General features: G+C 39.8%; 1 protein-coding gene across 2 annotated transcripts in view; it reads left to right on the top strand.

Annotated features, from left to right (window-relative positions):
• The first annotated feature begins 5,614 nt into the window (after positions 1-5,614).
• Positions 5,615-6,286, top strand: part of PPP1R9A (protein phosphatase 1 regulatory subunit 9A) — a 306,866-nt gene continuing 306,194 nt past the window's right edge. For both annotated transcript variants that reach the window (XM_024767116.1, XM_024767115.1), the window contains exon 1: positions 5,615-5,650. The gene's annotated coding sequence lies outside the window, so the exon portion shown is untranslated. The remainder of the gene's footprint in view (positions 5,651-6,286) is intronic.

Raw genomic sequence — 6,286 nt, 5'->3', positions numbered from 1 at the left:
ACTATACTATTTAACCCCCTTCTAAAATTTTCATTAATAAAGCTCAATTTCATCTCTCATTAATGTGTTTGTTTCTATTCTCAGAATCATAAATATGAATTCCATTTCCTTTGAGGACCCAGCTAGGTATGAAACTATTTTCAACTGTTCACTCTATTGTTACTGTATTCGCAAAATAAAGAAGAGGCTTAGATTATTGTTCAAGTTTTGTCACACTTCAATAAGGAGATAAGTAGTATTCTGATTTTTTCCATAGACATGTACCATGTTGGTGCCCATGGCTTTCTTTTAAAAGTAATGTGATATGAAGGAACAAAACTTAGCTTGTAGGCCAGATAATTATTAATGTGGAATTTAACGGTGCTTTGCTCAACTAAACAAAAATCAAGAGCAGGATTCAGACACAAGATTTTCTAGACTAACTGGTCGCTTTATTTCAGCTTATATAAATACATTTTTAGAAAACTAACACCTTATAATTTTAGTTTTAAAGCTTTTTTCTTCTAAAAACAATACAAAAAAAAAAAAACCCTGAGAAAGTATGTGATCCATATATACACGTAGAATCTAATCAAAGATACTAGTTAAGTAAAGAACTTTGTAGTGGCTTAATCAAAAAGAAACTAGCTCTAAAGCCAGCAACATCTCCAAATACAATCACAGCGTTGGGAACCGTTCTAGGACAAGAACAAGAGGGTTGGTTGCTCAAGATCTGCCCGCTGATTAGGATAAGTTCTTGTTCATTATTCACCCAATTCAAAAGTTTAATAGTGTATAAACATGTAAGTCATTCATCTATATTTTCAAACTTTATTTGAAACTATTGTGTTAATGGTAATTGACAAGATTCTATGCTGGACATCAGGCTTATGGCTAGGAAACTATAGAAAATGTACTAACAACTTCAGAGCAAATTTTTTATTATTTCTAAAAGCAGATGACCACATCTACAAATTAAATACTAGAGCTTTCTTAAAATGCAGTGTGTTATAATTTGAATTTTGTGTAAAGCGGGACTGTAATGGACCTCAAGGAGGTTTTATTACTAGAACTAGACTGGAAATGGAAATAAAATCACAGAAACCTCCTGTTTAATTGGAGACAAACAGGGATGTTTATTTACTTACTTTAATAATTAATTGAGCAAGGCTAATGCCATGGAATGGAGGAGCTACTGAGATACCTTTGTTATTCTTTGATTTTTTTTCCCCCATATTTTCACAATTAAGACTGTTTTGGACAACTATTTCCCCCAACAGCTGTGTGCAAAAGAGAGCTACGCTATTATATAGCTCAATAACTAGGCTTAGCATCTCTACAGTAAAAAAAGTACTGAATATGAATTTCAGTAAAAGGTTTTCGATTTGAATCTCATTTTGACACTTTGCTAACTGTTCTCTCAGTGAAGGGTCGCTGTGTCTCTCTTATTTGTTTCAGTCTTGAAATAATAAATCATTCTGAAGCAGAGTAGACAACCTGCCAAGTGCAAGGATGCCAGAGTTCAGGTGCACCTTGTGCGTAGAGGATTGGCAGGTTGTGTACCACTCCTAGAATCCTTCTGCCAGAGGGGCTAATCTGCTGAAAGTAAAATGGGTTTCTGTAAAGACAGATAAATACCTAACACTTGTTTTTCAACATGCAATTTGCACCACTATAAAACTGAAAGCCAAAAGGAATTGGTATAGCAGGTTTTGTTTCAACCTGAGAAGTAGTGACAGTAATAAAAACATCACACACAAGTCTGGTGCAATAAAACTCTTGGTTTTCTGTGTTTTGTGTGGGCAACCAAATAAAGTAAAAATAGAGAAAAGAGAGAAGATGTATCACCTTGGCCTAAATGTGCTGTGTAAATCTACTGTGGTTTATTTGTAGAGCTAATGTATTAATAATAACTTAAAAATGACTTTAAGAAATCCCAAGAAGTTCTATAGTTTATTACTTGTAGCAACTAAAAGTAAATATTCAAACCTATCATGAACCTACTTCAGGCTGAACAGCCAAGATACTGGCTGTATTGTAGAATGCAAAATGAACCAAAATGATGGTATAAATTTTCAATGGCACGCCCTAGCCATGAATGTAGGTAGAAAGTCATGCTGAATCATTATCAATTTATTTAGGCAAAAATTATACCTTCTAGATTACAAAATCCATTTAAGCTTAATTTTATAACTAGCATCACAAAATCAGACTGTTCATAGATATCTCTGATGTATTCTGAATGTAAGCCTGAGGACTCTATCACTATTTTACAGAAGTATATTTTACCTCTACAGTGAAGTGTGTATGAAGTATTGTAAGACTAAAAAATACATACTTAATTTTTTACCCTTAAATAGGGATGGTTACTTTAAAAGATGGACCTTTAAGATGCCAGAATATCAACATTCACATCTAAAGATGACAAAGCACTCTGATATTTACAAACGTAAAATAAGCAGTTATAACTAAACTTTTGGTAAACAAGTGCCTCATTACTGTCAACACCCTTGTCTTATTACTACTGGTACAGAAACAGTAGTAACAGTAGTATAAAATATCCTTTTAAGCTAAAGTTATGGGTAAAACTACCTATAGGAATTGATCTTCCATTACTTCACCTATTCCATAAAGAAATTATTCTAGAGACCTCCAAGTTCATTCTATTTTTTTCTCTCCCTTTATGAACTTGTTAACATGCAATCATCCAGGTGCTTTCATGCTATAAATCAAGGAGTGATAGGCAGTTTTCAGGCTCAGCTTAGTCAATTTTCTCTAGTCTTAAAATTTTATTTGGGATTGATTTAGGCTTAATTTCACAACTACACCCAACATTTCACTTTCACATATGAATAATTTAATTATTTGAATAGATACTCAATATCCATTATGAAAACTGAAAAAATATATTGAGAAAACCCCTAAGACAATGTAGAATACATTTTGTACTTTTTATTGACTAATCTTATGGTCCATTCTTGGTTACAAAGGAAATAAGAGTAACAGCCCACAATATTCTACATGATTTATAAAATAAATCACATATGAAAATCAAAATCCCCCTCTTTCCCAAATATAATACATTGCATTTTGGATGCCTTGCATGTCAGTACTAAACTTCACCTAACACTGCCCCAGTCCCTTTTCAATTAGAACAGGCAAAATTTATGACCTCTTATCCTCAGTACATTAATGATCTATTGAACTAAGTTTTGATCCTTATAAAGTTAAAATACCTTTCCTATTTTATGGAAGTGCAAATGTTGTCTAAGACAGCACTGACAATAGAAATTTCTGTGATGAAAATATTCTGTATCTACACTGTTCAGTAGGTAGCTACTGAGTCTTTTGAATGTGGCTAGTGGGACTAAGGAACTTAACTTCAAATTGTATTTGAGTTAAAGTTAAATAACCACGTGTATTGGGTTAATTACTACTGGTCTAGCAGTCCCTTCAAACACTCATGTAAGTGTTAGAAATGGAAGGTAGGTTATGGACAATCCAGGAATCTGAAATTATGAAAAATTATGTTTTTAAAACTCTGTCATTGGACTTCCCTGGTGACACAGTGGTTAAGAATCCGCCTGCCAATGCAGGGGACATGGGTTCGAGCCCTGGACCGGGAAGATCCCACATGCCACGGAGCAACTAAGCCCGTGCGCCTCAATTACTGAGCCTGTGCTCTAGAGCCCGCGAGCCACAACTACTAAGCCTGCGTGCCGCAACTACTGAAGCCCGCGCGCCTAGAGCCCGTGCTCCGCAACAAGAGAAGCCACCGCAATGAGAAGTCCGCGCGCCAAAACCAAGAGTTGCCCCCGCTCACAGCAACTAGAGAAAGCCCGCGGGCAGCAATGAGGACCCAATGCAGCCAAAAATAAATTAAATAAATTTAAAAAAACAGTTAAAAAAAAAACCTCTGTCATTCATCCCTTCAGTATGAATTTTTCCAGAAGGTTCACATTAAAAAAAAAGTGAGACCTAAACCAACCAAATTCTTTAGGCTGCTTTTCTGTATGAATCATCTTTTTGTAAAGAGGTGTAAGACTGGTTTTGTTGCCAACTCTGCCCCCTCTTCTACAGATAGAACTGTAGTGATTAGGTTCCTGCATTTATTTAGGTTATTCTCCTAAAAAACATGGTTTCCATACTGCAAATAAATGACAGGAACTTTTCCACCTAATTACCCCAGACAACACAAATGTTCTTTCCAAAAGTGGAGACTGGAACCACAAGCCCCCTCACATTGCCTGTTACATCTGTTTATGCTCATAGAAGTGACATCCACGTCGTAGACAGGGAATACCAATTTCTTGGGAAAGCACCCAGAATTTGGTGAGGCTTGAAGAAAAAATTCCACTGTTCAAAGTAAGAGATACATAGAATTGAGCAGCTACAAAGCTCTTTTGAAATTAAGCAAGAAAAGATTTTGCTTCCAGAGTATAAATTCTGTGTATAGACTTGCCAGAGTTCGTATGCAGCCATAATCATTTACTAGCGATAAAGCTGTAGGTAAGTTACAAAGCCTAAATCTCAGTTTTCCCATCTGTAAAATGTAGATAATAATAGCTCTGTTGGAAAAACTCCTGTAAGACTTTGAAATGGGCAAAAGATTATTGAGTGTCCTTTCAGTGGAATGCTGGATGTTATCTAAAGGACTCTGGAGTTTCATGGTTCTACAGTAGTTTGCACCTTTGCTTGCCTTTGACTTTTTACGACTCTATAAGCCCTAGAAACTTAACAATACTGTAAATGGTTCTTATCTATACATATGCAAAATTCTGTATCTATACATATGCAAAATTATTTTGTTCCTTAGAGATACAGTTATCACTGCCCTGTATAGGAGATAATTCAAAATATTACATTTTAGTGCCTTATTAACCAGTTTTGCCTCTTTTCTGATTTTCCATAAAGCTTTGCTCTTCACATTCTCATTTGGATGGGTTGCAATATTTTGGTGTTCCCTCCCTAACTGATGAGTCAAATAACATTTTTGACACAGCTTCATTTTACATTTCTGTTAGAGTATATTTTTACCTTCTTGAAAAATTATCCTTAAAAGTTTCTACTCCACAGTTTTTTTGAGAGTTGGTTTAAAGGTCTATATTGACGGTTATGATTGGTTTTATATTTTGCAGTAAGGCTGTAACACTTCCGAAATTTTTGATGGGGAAAGGAGGGGGTAACTGAGCATTTATAAAAGGGGAGTCTGAAAAGCTCTTTCCTGATAAGGAAGTCAGAAGATTTCCTCACCTCTTTCCTTTTAGCAGCGGAAGGTTAAGGTGGGTATTAGGCGAAGCACAGTGGCCTAAGCGGAGGAGTGGAGGCCACTCTGGATCTGGGCCTAGGTGCCGGCCTTCCCTGCCAGGAGCGTGGCCCAGGGTTTTGGATGCCCTGGGGTCACGGAGTTAACTGCAGACTTCGTGGGGCCCCAGCAACAGACAGCCCAAGAACCCAGTTCTCGCGAAACCAGGACCCGAGCTGAAGGGCAGGATTTGCCCCAGGCCCGAGGGGCCCCTCGCCCACGGCCGAGGGGGTGGGGCGGCCTCGCCTCGGGCCGGTGCTTTTCGCCCTCCGTTGGCCGCCAGAGGCTCCCTCTCTCTCCCTCTCCTGGGATTTTGCTGCCGGGCTCCCTCTCTCTGCGGCCCTAGAGTTAATCCCATCAGCCGAGGTGAGGCACCTGTTACCCCGGGCCTTCCTCACCCCCGCGGCCTCTCCCCCGTTACACCCCCGCTACGCCGCCAGCCAAACGGCCCGGCGCGGGCGGCCGCACGTGGGCGAAGCCCCTGCCCGGTCCCCACCGGCGGCGGCTCCCGCTCGGGTAAGGGGGAGGATGTGCGCGGGGCGAGGAGCTGGGGAGGGTGGAGATGAGGAGGAAAAAATCGGGATGTACAAAGGCTGAGTTGCAGGCTGAGGGTGGGGGTGGGCTGCGGTTGGGGAGCGTTAGGTTGAGGATCGGAGGCAGTATCGGTGGGATCTATTGTTTCCTGGCACACTGGGAGGAAAAACAAAGGGATTTATTAGTATTACCCTGTAATTTTTTTTCTTCTTCTTTTTTAATGTGGACGGGGAGCTCGGCTCTCCCCATGCCACACTGGGATCCGCCTGGCAGCCGCCGGGAGCCGCAGCCAATGTGTTAGGACTTCAGGTGCTTCTTGGCACAAAGCTAGACAGCGACCTCCTACCATAGCGCTTGGCGTCACCTGCTCTCCCGGCCCTGCCCCTGCCCGGGGCCGAGGGATTGCGTCCCGAACCAGGCTCGGGAATCGGCTGTCTCTCAAGTTGGTGTTATTTATGTTTGTCTTTT

The sequence above is a fragment of the Neophocaena asiaeorientalis genome, unplaced genomic scaffold (genome assembly GCF_003031525.2).
Source record: "Neophocaena asiaeorientalis asiaeorientalis breed wild unplaced genomic scaffold, Neophocaena_asiaeorientalis_V1.1 scaffold70, whole genome shotgun sequence".
Lineage (NCBI taxonomy): Eukaryota > Metazoa > Chordata > Mammalia > Artiodactyla > Phocoenidae > Neophocaena > Neophocaena asiaeorientalis.
This window is presented reverse-complemented; position numbering and strand designations above follow the sequence as displayed.